General features: G+C 40.0%; 1 long non-coding RNA gene across 1 annotated transcript in view; it reads left to right on the forward strand.

The window, feature by feature from the left end:
* LOC150066294 (uncharacterized) overlaps window positions 1-18,649 on the forward strand; it is a 41,425-nt gene that overhangs the window by 22,378 nt on the left and 398 nt on the right. The gene's annotated exons all lie outside the window — the stretch shown is intronic.

Here is an 18,649-nt window from a genome sequence, read left to right on the forward strand (position 1 = left end):
TACTTAAAGATAACAAAGGTACAATAGAAACCTGTGTCTATATATAATAAACTATATATTATATAGTATATACAATATACACGTATAGTATACCCACATATGCACAATAATATAATGCATATGTATTATATGTATATGTTATGTATGTGCAGCTAGAGAGACAGAAAGGGATAGAGGAGAGAGAGGCTGAGATCATAATTCAAAGTATTAACACTCGAAAACAAGAATCATTGTTTTGAGAGAGACAGTAATTAATGTTTTAAGTAAATCTTCCTTAGCAGCGTTCCTAATACGTTACATCAGACAAAGGAGAGAGTTCAGTTATTTCCTCCAGCTTAGGGTCTTCAGAACCAGCCCCAAAGGGCTGTGTGTGTGTGGACTTGACCCCCCTCATTTCTGCTTCCTGTCTTCGGTCTGCAAGAGCAGAAAAATTGCCTGAGATGCTTCTAGCATGGGTAAACAAAAACGAAAAAGCAAGATGTAGATTTCCTGGCCTTTCTTTGCCATGTTATTTCAGGCTGACCAGGGCCTGATTCTTTACAAAAGAAAGCCCTGAGTATTTCTTAGAGATTAGGAGAACAGTAGGGCCATAGGGCTGGGAGGGCCAGAAGGTGAGTGGTATGTAATTGGAGCCCAGTCTGGTCGAGGTACATTGGTTGAGTCCTTAGAGACAGAGCAACAATTGGAAGCGACTCCCTGGGGTTGACTGTGCCAGGAACAAAGAAGGCAGAAAGCAGTATTTGCAATCTGATGGTGAAATAAGAAAGGGGACAGGAGAGAATGTCCCCAGGGAAGATCACACCAGGGACAATTTCCGGGAAGCCTTCAGGACGCTCTGTGAGAGCAGGCACAGAGTGTGAAGGAATCCTGAAAATGTTCACAAGTAGCCAGGCCTGGGGGGTGTCCAACCAGTCCCCTCTCAGTCTTCTGCAGGAGGCTCAGAGAGACAAAGACAAGAGGATGGCAGGTCAGAGGAGTTGGTTACAGCTGGAGGCCAGGGGCCAACTGTGTCTCTTGAAAGTAATTGACTAAGTTTATTTTTCTTTTCTTGAGGCAATAACTGAACTGCACACTTCTTTGGCTGTCACCTTTCCAGATTTTTTTTTTCTGCATAATCCTGATTAATAAGAATGTCTCTGTGTGTGATAATACTGGGGCTAAAAGTCAAGGCCTAGATGCTTATATTTTGTGTTTGTGCTCAAGGCTGGTGCTTTGTCTTTTGAACCACTTTGGGTGTTCTGGTGGTTAATTGGACATCAGAGTCTCATGGACTTTCCTGCTCAGGCTGGCTTCTTGCTGGGGTCCTCAGAGCTCAATCTTCTCAGTAGCTAGGACTACAGATGTGAGCTGCAGACACCAGCTGTAACAGTGTCACTTTGTGTTTGTAATACATTTCTCTTTTTATTAGCTTCCTGACAAGGCCATGATGTTCATATTACTCTCTTCTCATTTATGGACTCCTACAGACAAACCGTGCATCCTGTGAGCATGCGTTTTACCCCTCCAAGATGTACACCCTCAAATGTAATGAATAATACCTGTTGGCTTATTTCACATGGTGTAAGTTATGTTCTGTTTGGCTGTGTTGGGTTTTGAACTCTTAACTTTTTCACTCAAAGCTGGTGCTTACCATTTGAGTGATACCTTCACAGCCCGCAAAAGAGTCTCTTATCTTCTGCTCAAGTCAAAATTCAACCTTCAGATCTCAGCCTCCGGAGTAGGTAGGATTACAGATATGAGCTACTAGCAGTGTTCTTCCTAGTTTAAAATACGTTTTAGTGAAATACATACATTGTAACCTAAATTGTAAATGTAAAGATAGAAAGCTATAACTAGATGATAGATGTATAGAACCATTCTTTTTGAGAAATTATAGCTAATCATTTGGTTGTTTTCTGTTTATTTATTTTCATCTCCTCCAGATATTACCCTCTTGTCTCATTTTCTGTTGTCATCAATTAGCATTCCTCTTCTAGGACTTCATATAAATGTAATCATTCAGCATGAATTGTTATTTTACATCTGCCTTCTATTGTGCAAAGTTGTCTCTTTGTCCCCTTCTTGAATACTCCATTTTAATTCATTTTATTTTTAACATTTTAGGCATACAGCTTTATATTGTTTTTAGAGTGGATTGCTGTATAGATTCTTTTTTTTTCGAGTAATGACCTCTCCATATAGTTACTTTATTTTGAAGTAAATTTTTTTCATAAATTTTTATTGTAATTAATAGAAGTATTACATTATATTTACCAGATAGAGGGTGCCTTACTTCACATACATTGATACCATTTCTCATGTCTTCGTCCCCATTTTCCTCCCACCACCCACGCCCTTTTTTTTTTTTTTCTTTTTTTGCCAGTCCTGGGCTTGAGCTCAGGGCCTGAGCACCGTCCTTGGACTTTCTCAAGGCTAGAGCTCTACCACTTGAGCCTCAGCACCACTTCCAAATTTTTTCTATATATGTGGTACCGAGGAATCAAACCCAGGTCTTCGTGAATGCTAGGCAAGCCCTCTACCACTAGGCCAAACTCCCGGCCCTGTCATGAACTTCTTTACCTGAGCTAGCTTCAAACAGAGATCGTCAGATCTCAGCCTCTTGCGTATTAGGTGGGAGAATATGCACTCATAAACTGATGGGTTGAGTTGAAAACCCTCTGTGCAACGAGTTAAAGATAACATTAAAAAAATCATAGTTTATATGTAGTGAAAAACTGTGAAGTGAGAAGTATGAAATGGAAACTGTCAGGCACAGCAGGATTTTACCCATGAAGATTAGGGGCCCTCAATAGGTGCTGGTGGCACACGCCTGAAGTCCTAGCTACTCAAGAAGCTGAGACCTGAGGATCAAAGTTCAAAGCCAGCCCAGACTGAAAAATTTGTGAGATTCTTATCTCTAATTTGCAAAAAGTTGGTAGTGATGACCGGGAGTCTGGCCTAGTGGTTAAAGTGCTTACCTAGCATGCACAATGACCCAGGTTCGATTCCTTGGTACCACATACATAGAAAAAGCCAGAAGTGGTGCTGAGGCTCAAGTGGTAGAGCTCTAGCCTTGAGAAAGTCCAAGGACAGTGCTCAGGCCCTGAGCTCAAGCCCAAGACTGGCAAAAAGAAAAACAAAGGTGAAAGTGAAACTCAAGTGGTAGAGCTTTAGCCTTGAGGAAAAACAAGAGTTCAGGAGCAGTGCCCATGCCTCTGAGTTCAAGCCCCAGGACTGGGGGAGGTGGGGTGGGGGAGGGAGAAACGGTTTAGATACCCACACAATGCTGCATGCATATTAAATAAATTAATGCCTTTTGTGATGTAAAATATAATAAAGGTCATACAGTGTTTAGGATTTACTAAATAAAAAACTTTTTATTATCCAGTGAGTCTTAACTTTTTTTTTTTTTTTGTGGGACATGTGGCTTGAACCCCACCTGTCCCTGAGCTCTTCATCTCAAGGCTGCTGCTCTACCCTTGAGCCAAGTCCCACTTCCCATTTTCTAGAGGTTAATTGGAGATGAGTCTCAGGTCCTTTTGTATCCAAGCTGGCCTTGAACCTCAATCCTCAGATCTCAGCTTCCTGAGTAGCTAGGATTATAAGCATGAGCCACTGCATCAGGCTCAGCGGGTCTTATCTTTACAGAAAATTCCATCACAGGCATTTGGGCCTGTCTGTGTCTGGATTCTGATGAATACAAGTTGAAAATGACAAAAATCAAGTTGTAAAAACAACATAGACATTTTAAACAGCACATATTTGTAGATATGCTATAAAACCTACACAACATTGTACCCAGATGTGTAGATTTGTTTCTTTCAATATGTACCAGTGGAACCATCTGTGCCTTGCCTTGGTGCCCTCTCTCCCTCCCTCTCTTCCTTCCTTCCTTCCATCCTTCCTTCCTTCCCTCCTTCTTTCTCCTCCTCCTCCTCCTCCTCCTTCTCCTCTTCCTCTGTCTGTCTGTCTATCTGTCTCCCTCCTTCCCTCCCTCCCTCCCTCTCCCTCTCCCTTTCTCTTTCTTTCTTATTTCCTGGGGGTTGGACTCAGGGCCTGGATAATGTCCCCGACCTTTCTTGCTCAAGGCTAGTGCTCTACCACTTGAGCCACAGCTCCACTTTTTGGTGGTTAATTGGAGATTAGAGTTTCATGGACTTTCCTGTCCAGGCTGGCATCAAACTGTGATCTTCAGGTGTCAGCCTCCTGGGTAGCGAGGGTGACAGGCAGGTGTGAGCCTCAAGCACCCATCTCATCTAGCACTTCCAAATGGCAAGATCTTTGGGATAAAGGCCTAACATTTCTTTTAATTAGTAGTAACATTTTAAGCCTGGGCTCTTCAAAATCACATAGAACTAAAAAAGATTCAGGGTTTTTTTTTTTTAACTCTAATTTTCCTTATTAACATTCTGAGCCCCATAACAAAGGAAAAAAGACAGTCATTATTTAGGTAAAAATGGTATCTTTTGCCTGGTCTTCAATATTACAGATAAATGATAAAACACCATATTGGGCCAGGTGCCAGTGGCTCACACCTGTAATCCTGGCTACTCAGAAGCCTGAGATCTGAGGATCATGGTTCTAAGCCAGCCTAGACAGGAAAGTCTATGAGACTCAACTCCAGTTAATGAATAGTAGACTGGAAGTGGTGCTATGGCTGAAAGTGAGAGAGCACTAGCCTTGAATGAAAATGCTCAGGGACAGCACCCAGGCCCGAGTTCAAACCTCAGGATAAAGAACATTAACAACAGCAAAAACCACATCAGCATCTATCAGTCTTAGGAAAGTCTAAATGTCTACTTTAGAATATGTCTCAAAAGGTAATTCTAGTTATTCAAATTCTTATATCTAGATTAAACTAAAGACTATAAAAACTTCAATGTTTATTAGATTCTTTCCCATCATTTATATTTTTGGAGGGGATCTAAAGTATTATGTGTGAATCCTATTAAAAAGAGTTGGATAAGCTGGGTGCCAGTGTTTATTGCCTATAATCCTGTCTACTTAGGAAGCGAGGCTTGAAACACTGTGATTTGCAGTCAATCAGGGAAGAAAAGTTTGAGAGACTCCATCTCCAAAATAATCAGCAAATCGCCAGGTTAGTGGTATGAATCAAGTATTAGAGTGTCAAAACAACAAGCAAAGCAACTCTAGGCCCTGAGTTAAAAGCATCTGAGAATTGTCAGAGTGGAAAAGGCTGTGCGACTCTTGTCTCCAGTAAAGACTACTAAAAAGCCAGAAGTGGAGATGTATCTCAAGTGGTAGAGTACTAGCTTTGAACAACAACAACAAAGCCTAGGGACAGGGCCCAAACCTTGAGTTAGAGCCTCCAGCTGGCACAAATCAAAAGGAGCTGTAGAAGGCCAGAATAATATATATTTAATATTTGAAACTATGCCTGTTATTTGATTTCTATGTAAATTCTTACATCTGGCAGACCAAAATGCTATGAGTTACTTCTGAAGAGAAACTTACATGTCTTCTCTCATGAACATCAAAATCAGAGAGCTGGCTATATGGAACTGTCACTAACCTGAGGAGCACATAGCCAGGTTTTCAAATAGAACTCACCAGTGAATACCTGTGATGGTCTGGGTTTACTAACTGCTCCAGCCCAGATCTGTGTTGTGTACACACTTCTTTGGAAAGACGTTAAGATGGATGTATTAATTCACTGGCTTCCATCTTTGCGATGGGGAATGTGTTAGCTTTATTTTTCTGTGAGCTCTGTTTCCCTCCTCTGCTCTGGCTTGCCCATTCTTCCTTACCATCTGCCCTCTGAGTTTGCACAGGCTGCTCACGTCATCTTCCCTTCCTCTAGAGATATGAATTGGAAACAACATCTCCCTTAAGGAGATCCTTTTACTCTTCTTTGTATTTTGTTCAATGTTTTCAGTGATCAGACTTAACCAGCATATTTATTTAATTAACCAGTACTAAGACTTGAACTCAAAGACCTCAAACTCAAAACTGGTACTGTCCTACTTAACCTACACAATCAGCCAGCTCTTTGTTAGTTAATTAACTAACCAAGACTTTTCTACCCTAGCTGATTTGGAACCAGCATTCTTCACATTTCAACCTTCTGTAGCTAGGATTGTAGTTGCAAGTTGAATTGGGGAAATTTCTTTAGTAAATGTCTCTTCAGTTGTTTTTGACTCTTTTATTTTTTTGCCAATTCCAGTGCTTGAACTCAGGGCCTGGGTATTGTTCTTGGGTTTTCTTAAGGCTATCAATTTATCAGCCACAGCACCACTTGCAGCTTTTCTATATATGTATGTGCTACTGAGGAATTAAACCCTGGCCTTTGTGCATGCTAGTCGAGCACTTTATCACTAGATCAAATGCCCAGGCCTGTTTTTGACTGTTTTTTTTTTAATTATTCTGGTTTTTCTTTGTTAAAAGATTCTAAAAAATTGTCTCTCAGTAGGTGTACAAGGGGTTTAAAGTCAACATGTCACTTACAAGTCTAGTGTCTCAGGTCACACCTTCCATCGTTCTCCCTTATTATTCTCTCTTTTCACCAAATGCCTCTTATTATTATTATTGACAAATTGTAGTTGTGTGTATTTGTGGAGTACACCGTGATGTTGTAATATATGTATACAATTTAACACAAATCAAGCTGATTAATAGATCCTTCACCATGCTCACCCATGTCGTTTAATCATTTGAAACTCTTGGCTAGTTGAGATATGTATACTAAGTGTAGACCTTTCTCACACTGTTGTACAAACAAGACTGGTGCCTGTTTAAAACATTGTAACTCACTTCTTCCATCCTTGCACCCAACTTCTAGTACCCATAATTCTATGGTCCATATTTATTCCTGTGTTGTCATTTTTTAGAACCCACATTTAAGCCAGGTCAGAAGTGCTTACATTTATGCACCTAGTTTGATAGCTGTGTATGTATGTCATATGTTTATGGTAGGTATATCACTATAATAACATTGAATATAACACAATTTACAAATGCATTTTTCTATTCTTGTTTATTGTCTAATCCCTGTGAGGAAATCATTGAAAAAGTGAATGTTTAAAACTTCAATGCATCTGGGAGTGGTGGCTCACACCAATAATCCTAGCTACTCACTAGGCTAACATCTGAGGATTGAGGTTTGAGTGCTAACTTGAGTGGAAAAGCTAAAGGACAGTGTTCAAGCCCTGAGTTAAAACCCCAGTATGGAAGGAAGGAAGGAAGGAAGGAAGGAAGGAAGGAAGGAAGGAAGGAAGGAAGGAAGGAAGGAAGAAAGAAATGAGAGAGGGAGGGAAGAAGAGGGAGGGAAGAAGAAGAGGAAGGGAGGAAGAAGAGGAAGGGAGTAAGAAGGGGGAGGAAGGAAGAAGAGGGAGAGAAAGGAAAGAAGGGAGATAGGGATATAGAGAAATAAGGATGGAGGAAGGAAGAGAAGGAGGGAGGAAAGAGGAAGAGGATTGCAGGTAAGCAATAAAGGATGTGAATATATTCAAAATTCCATGAAAGACATTTCTAGAATTATCATAATGAAACTCCCTTGTACTATTGATGTATGTTGACTAAAAATGAAATATTTGTTTGGGGTTTGAACTTATGGCCTGGGTGCTATCCCTTAGGACTTCTACTCAAGTCCAACACTTTCCTGCTTTAGCCACAACTCTACTTCCAGCATTTTATTTATTAATTGGAATAATTGGAAATAAGAGTTGCACCAACTTTCCTGCCCAGGTTGGCTTTGAACTTCTATCTTCAGATCTTAGCTTTCAGAGTAGCTAGAATAGCAGGCAGCACCCTGCTTAAAATTAAATTTTAAGTAAAATGCATAAGCAAATAAACCTTTGTTTTGGGAAATAGTATAATCCACATGATACTGGATCTGTGTAATTAAATGTTAAGTGGTCATTAGTTAGGAAATAGAATGGATGCTCTCGATTTAAAAGCCTGTTGGACCATGAAATCAAATATTGCCTGATTTTTCAGGTGGGGTTTAAGTAGGCTACCACATTAATGAGTTTTCTATATGATGAATGCAGTCACAAAGACAGAATAGCTTGAGTTATGTTTTACTGTCCCTGTGCTTATTTAATCTTTAAAAGCATTCAATATAAATAACATAATTTATGTCTGTGGGAGTTAATTTAATCTCAACTCAGAGGAATGTGTATTATATTTCTTTTTTTTTTTGCCAGTCATGGGCTTGAGCTCAAGGTCTGAGCACTGTCCTTGGACTTTCTCAAGGCTAGAGCTCTACCACTTGAGCCTCAGCACCACTTCTGGCTTTTTTCTATGTATGTGGTACCGAGGAATTGAACCTGGGTCTTTGTGCATGCTAGGCAAGCACTCTACCACTAGGCCAAACTCCCGGCCCCTGTGTAGTATATTTCTGAAGTGGTAATTTACACTTCAAATGCAGTCATTGCCATAAATAGTTCTAGAATTTATTATAAGGCATATTAGTAGAAAAGAAGGGTTTTATTTTATTAGGAGAAAGAAGTATTAAATACAGTTAGGAAGCAAACTGAATAAGATCTATTTTCCTTGCATGAATAAGGCCTAAAACAAGACACTCTTCCAGAACCCCCCCCCCCCTTCTTCCTTCCCTTCTCTTTCCTCTTCCAGGGCTAAGAATTGAGCAGATTTGCTCTCAGGGACTTACTTCTGTCTCACTTGGGGCCCTTAGGGACTGAAATTTCAGGAGCAGTAGGCCAAAATAAAGCTTTCTTCCTTCAAGTTGAATTAGGCAACCAGGCATGGATAGCTATACCTGCATTCTAGCTACTCAGGCGGTTGAAAGCTGAGAATTGCAGTTCAAAGCCAGATTTGAGAGACCAGTCTGTAAGGCTCCTATCTCCAATTAAATGGTGAAAGGCCAGAAGTGGTATCAGCAGGCTTGATCAATATAGCCAATGCCCTGAATTCAAGCCCCAGTACTGTTAGGAGAGAAAGAGAGAGAGAGACAGAGAGAGACAGAGACAGAGAGAGAGACAGAGAAAGAGAGACAGAGAGAGACAGAGAAGAAGAAGAAGAAGAAGAAGAAGAAGAAGAAGAAGAAGGAGGAGGAGGAGGAGGAGGAGGAGGAGGAGGAGGAAGAGGAGGAGGGGGAGGAGGAGGAGGAGGAGGAGGAGGAGGAGGAAGAGGAGGAGGAGGAGGAGGAGGGAGGGAGGGAGAGAGAGAGAGGAGGAGGAGGGGAAGGAAGAGAGGGAGGGAGGGAGGGAGGCAAGAAAGGAAGAAGGGAGGGAAAATATTAAATATTTTTATAAGGTATCCATTTTATCATCTACAAGGTATAACAGAAATATGCTACCTGAACAGGAAATATTTGGCTAAGCCAAACAGGTGGATTGGTAAATAATTTTCATGATATAATAAAGACTCCTTAGATATATATTACACCAAAGGGATGTTCTACACCTTTCCTGTATCTTTGTGTCCATAATTCAATTTAATATGATTTTTTGGCCAGTCCTGGGGCTTGAACTCAAGTCCAGGGCACTGTTCCTGAGCCTTTATGTGCTAAAGGATATCACTCTACCACTTGAGCCATAGCCCCACTTCTGACTTTTCTGTTTATGTGGTACTGAGGAATCAAACCCAGGGCTTCATGCAGGCACTCTACCATGAAGCCATATTCCCAGCCCCTAATATGATTTTAATAACTGTGAACCTGTCAAGTTTGATTTCAAAACTCCTTGTCCTGACCTAAAAATACACTTTTATCCTATGGCATCTGAGAAGCAAATCCTCACCTTTGGTTTCTCAGAGAAATTATTTTATGAAACATTAATTCATAGTATGTGATGTAAGATTTACAGGAATATTTGTTTCTAAATATATTTTTCTAATATATTTTTTTCTCAAGTCAGGGCCTTGAGTACAGGCCTTACTTTCCCTCAGCTTTCTTGCTTATGGATGGTGCTCTGCCACATGATTCACAACATCCACCTAGTCTTTTGCCAGTTATTTTGGAGCTAGGCTTGTAGTCTATTCTGCCATAGGTAAACTTGAATCAAGATCCTCTGGATCTCATTCTCCTGAGTAGCTGGGATTGCAGGGTGAGCCACTATCAGCTAACAATTATGTGATTTTCCAGTAGTCATAGATCCATCAAATTAGGAATATATTCCCCCTTTTCTACCAGCTTTACATACCACAAAACTTCACATTGGATATATCCAACTCAATGATTTTTAGGAAAATGAATTGAGTTGTACAAGATGAGTACAATTCAGTTTTGAATATTTTCCAACATTTAAAAAAGTTTTCCTGTGTCATTTCCACTCAGGACCACATTCTAACCAAAGATCAAAGCATCCTTTTCCTGTCTCTATAAATTTGCCTTTCTGTAGCATTTGTCAAAAATAAATCATGAAGGAAGTTTACTATAGTCTTTTCCATTTTGTTTCTTCTATTGAACAAGCTTTAAGTAGTCTGTTTTTTTTCTAGTAAATACTATTTCATTGTGTGGATAGAGCCCATTTTACTTGATGGACATTTGTTTTATTTGTGTGTGTGTGTGTGTGTGTGTGTGTGTGTGTGTGTGTGTGTGTGTGTGTGAGCGCGCGCACGCTTGCTGGAACTTGAACTCAGGGACAGGGTATTGTCTTTGAACTCTTTTACTCAAGGGTAACACTCTACCACTTGAGCCACAGCTCCACTTGAAGCTTTTTGGTAATTAATGGAGATGAGAATCTCAAGGACTTTTCTGCTTGGATTGGATCTGAACTGAGATCTTCAGATCTCAGCCTCCTGAGTAGCTAGGATGACAGGAGTGAGCCACCAGCGTGAGCCTTTGATGGGATCTTGTGTTGTCTCCATTGAAGGATAATCTGGAAGGCCACTTCTCTATATATTCTACATACATTGTGTGAGTGTGTGTACAAGTGCTCGCATGTGCAGGCACACATTTTGCCTTTACTGAAGTTTGATCTTAGGGCCTTGTGTTTACTTGACTTACTTGCTTGTCTGGCTCTTAATACAGCATTTTTATTGGTTATATTTTGGTGTTGGTATCGAGAGGACTTTTCTGGCTTTGAACTTCACTTTGGATTTCAGCTTTCTGTGTGGCTAGGATTACTAATATGAACCATTAAGGCTCATATCTTGAATACTTTCTTTAGTCAAATTCTCCTCAAATCTGTTGTCCATTTATCTTCTGTCATATTCTAAACGTACTTCCTTTATCGGAGACTTAATTTCCAAATTGTTTCTGTAATATGGACCTTACTTTTTATTTTTCAGAAAGATACTTTTTTTTTTTGCCATTCCTGGGCTTGAGCTCGGGACCTGAGCACAGTCCTTGGACTTTCTCAAGGCTAGAGCTCTACCACTTGAGCCTCGGCACCATTTCTGGCTTTTTTTTAGGTATGTGGTACCGAGGAATTGAATCCGGTCTTCATGCATGCTAGGCAAGCACTCTACCACTAGGCCAAACTCCCAGCCCCAGAAAGATATTTTTGAAACACGTTTTGTCTTAAATTTTGATGAAACCAATTTATTTTTCCTTGGATGAATCCTATTTTGATGTTTTCATCCTGGGAAATCATAAACATCATATATTTCCTCATTTACTTCCCAGTTGCTTAGCTTAATCACAGAACACTTGCACAGTGATTAAGAAAATGATCCATTAAAGGAAAAAGTTGCATTGCACCTCTCTAAAAGAAAACTCTATGAAAGACACTCCAATTACGTGTTCACAGTTTCACAAATAAATGAACTTGCAAGCCTGACGCTGATGGCTCAAGCCTGTGATGCTCATTCAGGCAGCTGCATCTGAGAATCGCAGTTCCAAGCCAGCCTAGACAAGAAATTCCACCAGACTCTTATTTCAAACTAACTGGCAAAAAGCAGAAGTGGAGATGTGGTTCAACTGATAGAGTGCCAGCCTTGAGTGAAAAAGCCAAGTAAGAACGCAAGTCCCTGACTTCAAGTTCTAGTACTGGTGCATGTGTGTGTGTGTGTGTGTGTGTGTGTGTGTGTGTGTGTGTGTGTGTGTGAGCACACGCACTTGCTCACACACACACACACACACACACACACACACACAGGCAAAATCACCATGAGCTGCACTGGATTTCCAATCAGACTCACTAAAATCATAGACTAGATCTGATAAGAGGTTTTGCTAGGAGCACACAGCAATCAGGACAAGCCTACACTGCAGACAAGATGGGGCCTTCCTGGCCCCATCTTGCAGCCCTCTGTCCTTCACAGACATATTTCCTACCCCATGGTAATAGAGGGATTGCCAGCAGTGATTGGAAGCTTTCCCCACCATGTGGAGTGGACTTGCAAACAAAAATTTTTCCACCACACGATTGAGGGTTTATTTACTCTGAGTAATCCTTCAAACAAAGACACTTAATCAGAAGTCCATTTTATACAATTAGCCTGGGTCATCTGCCTAATTTTATTTCCTGACTTTTCTTTCTCTTGGGAGCATTCTACTAAACAAAGTTAGTAAATTAAACATAGCACAGTTGTCTTTTACTACTTCTTTCCAGGATGAAAACTGGAAAGAATAAGAAGCGCTGGAATTAAAAGTGTAGAATGAACAAAGGCATTCCATAAATTAGAATTTCTAGAAATTCTGGAAATTCTATAAATTAGTACTGAGACAGGTTGAGAAAATACTGTTTTCATCTAGAATTCTAGTGTGTTTTTGATGATTCTCGGGAATTTTATTATGCTTCCCATATCTATCTTTTATTTCCCTTAAACAAACAAACAAAAAAAAACCTCTTCCATATATCCTCCTTAGATCGCAACTTAAGATTTTCTCTTAGCTGATAAATTGTTTTGATGCAATGAGAATTCTGGTAAAATTGTAGGAAATAAAAAATTCCTCTTCTTACTTCTCAAGAACATGTGTGTGGCTCAGGAGGCAGAGATCCAAGGATTGAAGGTTTGAAACCATCCTGTGCACCAAGGTTCATGAGACATTTATCTCCAGTTAATCACTACATAAAACCAGAGTGGACCTATGGCTCAAGTGTTAGAGCAACACTCTTGAGCAAAAAGCCCAGGGAAAGCACTCAGACCCTGAGTTCAGGCCCTGGAATAGCATTAAAAAGGGCAGTATGTAAGTGGAAGTTGTCATACTATTTCTAAAAAGCTGAGATCTCTATGTGCAGATTTCTTAGAAGAAAGATCGATTAACCTTTAGAAATCTATTCCTCATTGCATCCAGGAGGCATTTGCTAGACTCATCCATTAAACATTTAGTTAATGATTTTTCAAAGTTGACATGCCTGTGATTCCAAAATGACAGACTCTGTGCAAGTATTTTGTAAATGATGCAACCAAACGATGCAACTTTGGAAAAACAATAAATCATATTATATGTGATACATTAATATATAATATATAGTATATATGAACATTAACATTACTAATTCTAATATATACGGATATACAATATTTAATGTATGAATCAATATATTAATATATTACATATTAAAACATTAATATGTAATATGCTATATAGTATTCACTATGTAAAATGTGACATTATATATTACATGCATATTTTACATATAATATTTATTACATATGAAATATATAATACAATATATTATACATAAAACACATATACATAATGTGTATCATATATAATATAATATAATTAATACTATATAATATATGCATATACTGTATTAATGTGTTATATACTATGAATCCTAATAAGCATAATGTATACCCCATAGAGGAAAGTTTTCTCTGTGATGTATTGAGAGAGGTTGCGTCCCTTGATGTGAAACATGCTGATGGTCCGGCATTGATTGCATGGTCTCCAGCCTGGGGTGCTATTGGGAGTGTAGGAGAAAGATATGAAGGGAAGAAATTGTTATTGGAACTCTGGCTCCATTCCCATTTCTCCTTTTGCTTCTTGTCACTTGATATGAGCAACTTGATTTCACACATGCCTCCCATTGTGAACTATTGCTGAGGGGCTGAGAAATCACTGACCAAAACCTCGGGAAGCCATAATAAACCTCTTTCTCTCCTTTCCCTTCCCTTCCCTTATCCTTCCTTCCTTCCTTCCTTCCTTCCTTCCTTCCTTCCTTCCTTTCTTCCTTCCCTCCTTCCTCTCTTCTCTGTTTCTCTTCTCTCTTCTCACCTTTGGCCTATGATTTGAATCATACTTGCACATCTGGCTTTTTGCTGGTTAACTGGATGTAAGTGTGCTGTGTATTTGTCCATCCGTGCTGGCTTTGAACCATAATCCTTAGCTCTCAGCCTCTTGAATAGCAGAACCATAAGCACGAGCCATCAGCAAGCAGGGTGCACAAGGCCCCTGTTCCCAGGAACTTGAATTTAGTAAAAGAAAGACAAAAAATACTTGGTAACAAGCCCGGCACCATCACTCATATGTAACCCTAGCTCATCAGTAGCCTGCAATGTGAGGATTAAGTTTCAAAGTCAGCCCGGGCAGGAAAAGCTTTAAGAACTTATCTCCAATTAAGCGGCAAAAAGCCACAAGTGGAGCTATGGCTCATGTGGTAGAAAAAGCACAAGGGCAGTGCCCAGGCGAGGAGTTTAAGCCCCTGGACTTACAAACAAACAAAACCCCAACTGGACTTGAATTATTTCATTTGTAGTAAAATAAATGGATCTGGAGAATAACACCTGATGCAAAATAAGCCAAACACCCATCAGAGGAAAATGGTGGGGGAGGTGGGGTGTGTAAATGGACATGAAAGTAAAAGGGACAGTGTTAGGGGTATGTAAGGAGACATGGAAAGAGAATGGACAGACAAAGAACAGTAAGAGACAGGAAATATGACCAGAATACATTATCCAAATGTGTGGAAACGCCATTATGAAACCTGTATAAGCTAATAAAAGATGACAGGACAACAAAAAGTACTTGTCTACATAATTATGCATTTATTTAGTTTTAGTGGAGCAGGTTTATGAAGAGAAAGTACATGATTCTGGCAAATTACTTGATAAAAGACAAATTGAATTTATTACTCATTATAGCAAAGGCAAACACACACAATAGGGCAAACGGGGACATCTCAATAAGAGGATATGAGAACCAGGCATGGCATGGTATTGGCTTTGGGTAAGTAGTTCTGGAAGTGTCTAGGAGAGCAGCAGAGGATAGGGGTGAGGGGAAGAGATGGGAGGAGACATGGATGGCGGAGAGGAAATGATGAGAAAAGAGGGTAGGAGGAAAGGGGAGGAGAGAACAGGAGAGGAGACAGGAGAAGGAAGGAGAAGAAGGAAAAAAGGAAGAGAGAGGAGGGGAGAAGAGAGGAGAAGAAGGACAAAGAGGAGAAAAGATTGGAGAGAAGGGGTAGAAAGGGAAGAAGAGAGAAAACAGGAGGAAAGGGGAGGAGAGGAGAGAGGAGGAGAGAAGAGGAAGGAAGGGGAGATGAGGGGAAGATAGAGGAGAAGAGAAGGGAGGGAAGGGGATTAGAATGATGGAAGGAGAGGAAGGGAGGGGAGAATGTCCCTTATGATGGTGTATCTCAACAGTCCTTCTCGGAAGAAGGGACTGCAAGAAACTCAGCACTGCAGTTGGTGAAGATGCATGGTCCTTGTGTTGTGCTTCTGAGGACAGTTGATGTTGTATCCTCACGCAGAGGCCATGACTTATTTGTTTACAAAGAGACATATTACGATGATGTCTTGTTTGGTCTGGCTTCCTGCTGTTCTAGGAAACAGCCTATATCTGGAAACAAATCACTGAGTCTAGACCAGCCACATGCTGCAGAGGAGGGAAGGCTCCAGGCTAAAAAAGAATACAGTCACACAGAACACAGGTATGTCTATTTAATACAATTTGACACCACATGGCAGCCTTCAGGAATGGAGACCCCAGGACTCCAGGGAGAGAAAAAATTGTTTTTGTACTAGTCCTGTGGCTTGAACTCAGGGAGCCTGACCTGTTGGGTTTTTTTTGTTTCTGTTTTTGTTTTACTCAAGACTAGCACTCTGCTCTACCACTTGAGTCCTAGCTTCACTTCCAGTTGTGTGTGTGTGTGTGTGTGTGTGTGTGTGTGTGTGTGTGTGTGTGTGTGATTAATTGGAGATAAGGGTCTTATAAAATTTTCTATCTGGGCTGACTTTGAACTTCTCATCCTCAGATCTTCCCCTCTTGAGTAGCTAGGATTACAGGTGTGAGCCACTGGTACCGAGCTGTAAATCAGTCTTTAAGCTTACATTCAATGAAGAATCAACAGCCCACTGGAGCTTGAGTAGACAAAAAAAGCATAGCTTAATGTTTATGGCGTATATACTGAGTTGTGGATAGCATAGAGGGGACCCTTCTGGAATGAAGGGCTCAGCACAAGGGTCAAAGAATTCTTCAGAATCAGCTCCTCAGAGAGAGGTGAAACAAAGCTAACCATTAAAGTCTTAAAGTCATACCATCCTGGACTGAACGATCTTGCTTTGGGAAAGATGAATTCTAGTTTCTGTGACCTACCTGGACTGAAGGAATGAGGGAAGAAGAGTTTAAAGAATTTCCTTGAGCTTAAAGACATTAGTATGCTAATTAGTAGACTGGTTCCTGGATGGGTGCTGGGGCCATTTCTCTCAAGAAGAAAACCAGATTTCATTAGACTTTGGTAACTCAATGATAGGTCAAAAGTACCTATGCAGGCACTTAAGTAGGCAAAAGAAATGTTTTCATGGGGGGAAAATTCTAGACTACAGGTATAAATCTAAGAATTTATCTATAGATCTAAATAGAAAGGGAGAGGTGTGAAAAGTGAAAAGATTGTCATCGAGGTCTAGTGAAAATTACCTCACAGGAAGAATAGCCAAAAGCACGAAGTACTTTTGAAAGGTCAGCAACAGAGGGGAAAGAAATACTAAAATATTATTCATTGCATTCGAATCACAGATGTCAGAACTGACCTTAGCAAGAAACAAGATATTAAAATAATAGCAGTAGAGAGGAGACTGGAGGGTGAGGAGGGAAGGGAAGGGAATAGGAAAAGGTATCAAGAACAGTTGTAAAGAAAGAAGAAAGCTGGCTACGTGTGGCTCATGCCTGTCTGTAATTGTAGCTATGGAGGAGGCTTTGAGCTGAGGACTGCAGTTCCAAGCCAGCATCAGCAGGAAAGTCCATGAAACTCTTATTTCCCATGACCAGCAAAATCTGTTTTCTGCTGGTTATATTTTAGACAGAGTGTCCCATCTGGCCTACCATTCCCCTAACTTGAGATCTGCCTACTTTAGGCTTTCAGTTGTTTTAGGGACTTTAGGAATGCACTACTGTGTTCTGCTTCCCACTGTGGAGATGGATTCTTGCTAAGTGTTCTACCTGATCTGGCTTAGGACAGTAATTCTCCCAATCTCAGCCTCCCATGTAACTTGTGGTGACAGGCGTATGGCTCTAGACAGAGCTATGGGTTGAGAATGAGTCATAGTCTGTGCTTGCCAGCTGGCCCTGAACCACAACCCTTTTATTTTTAGCTTCTCAAATAGCTGGGACTGAAGACATAAGTTACTTACACCAGCTAAAAACTTCCTTTTTATAAAGCATAATTTATTTTCCAAATCAATAAGAGCTAAAATGGTTTAGCAATGAATGTACTTGTAAATACAAATAATTTTTATTCTACCTATGCTTATTTACTTCTCCCTCTGCACCATGAACTTATTTTTGGAGGCCATAAAGACAAAGACCTGATCCAAGTGTATGGTTTCCAATCAATGTGTTTATCTTCTCTTTCTTTCTTTCTTTCTTTCTTTCTTTCTTTCTTTCTTTCTTTCTTTCTTTCTTTTTTCTTTCTTCCTTTCTTTTTTTCTTTCTTCCTTCCTTTTTTCTTTCTTTCTTTCTTTCTTTCTTTCTTTCTTTCTTTCTTTCTTTCTAATTCAGTTGCATGACTGTTCATCAGTAGCTTGTGGTTCTACATAATAAGTGTGTAATGAATTTAATTTCTGTAAACATCCTAGAAGATAAACTAAGAAATCTGTATGTATGTTTTAAGCATATGGACAATAATTCTTATTAGTACCTAAAACATTGAAGCTGTTTGATGTTAATCCCATATTTTGTTGTCACCAGAAAATATGAAATATTTTATAGACTAACTGGTCTGTATGTTCTGAAAACAATCAGTAGAATTGCTATCCTCTGAGTGTTTGTGAACATATGAGAGAGAGAGAGAGAGAGAGAGAGAGAGAGAGAGAGAGAGAGAGAGAGAGAGAGAGAGAGAGTCATGAGACTTGAACTTGGGGCCTGGGCACTGTCCCTGAGCTTTCTTTGCTCAATGCTAGCACTCTAACAGTTGAACCACAGACCCACTCTCAGCTCTTTTGGTGGTTCATAGGAGATAAGAATCTCAAGAGCAGTGGTTTCCCTCATTCGTCATAATCAGTAGAAACCTTGGGCTCTACTAGCAGAGATTTGCAATAGAGTAAAATCTTGATACGTAAGGCCATATAATGTGAAGCTAATTGAAAGGACCTCCAGGATATTGAAACAAAAGCCATATAGTGAATGATTGTTGTCCTTAATGTACTATGTTGTCTCTCATCTCCTTTGCTGTCCCTTGGTTATCTCATATTGGTATAGTATCTCACTTTGTTATCTGATATATTGAATTTATTTGTATTTGGATATTTGAAATTTGATAGGGAAGGGGGGAAAACCAAGACGGGTGGGGGGTGTGGGAGGGAAATGGGTACCAAGACATGTGAAAGGGTATCAATGTATGTGAATTAATGCACC

The sequence above is a fragment of the Megascapheus bottae genome, chromosome 2, assembly GCF_031878675.1.
Source record: "Megascapheus bottae isolate mThoBot1 chromosome 2, mThoBot2.hap1, whole genome shotgun sequence".
NCBI classification, from domain to species: domain Eukaryota; kingdom Metazoa; phylum Chordata; class Mammalia; order Rodentia; family Geomyidae; genus Megascapheus; species Megascapheus bottae.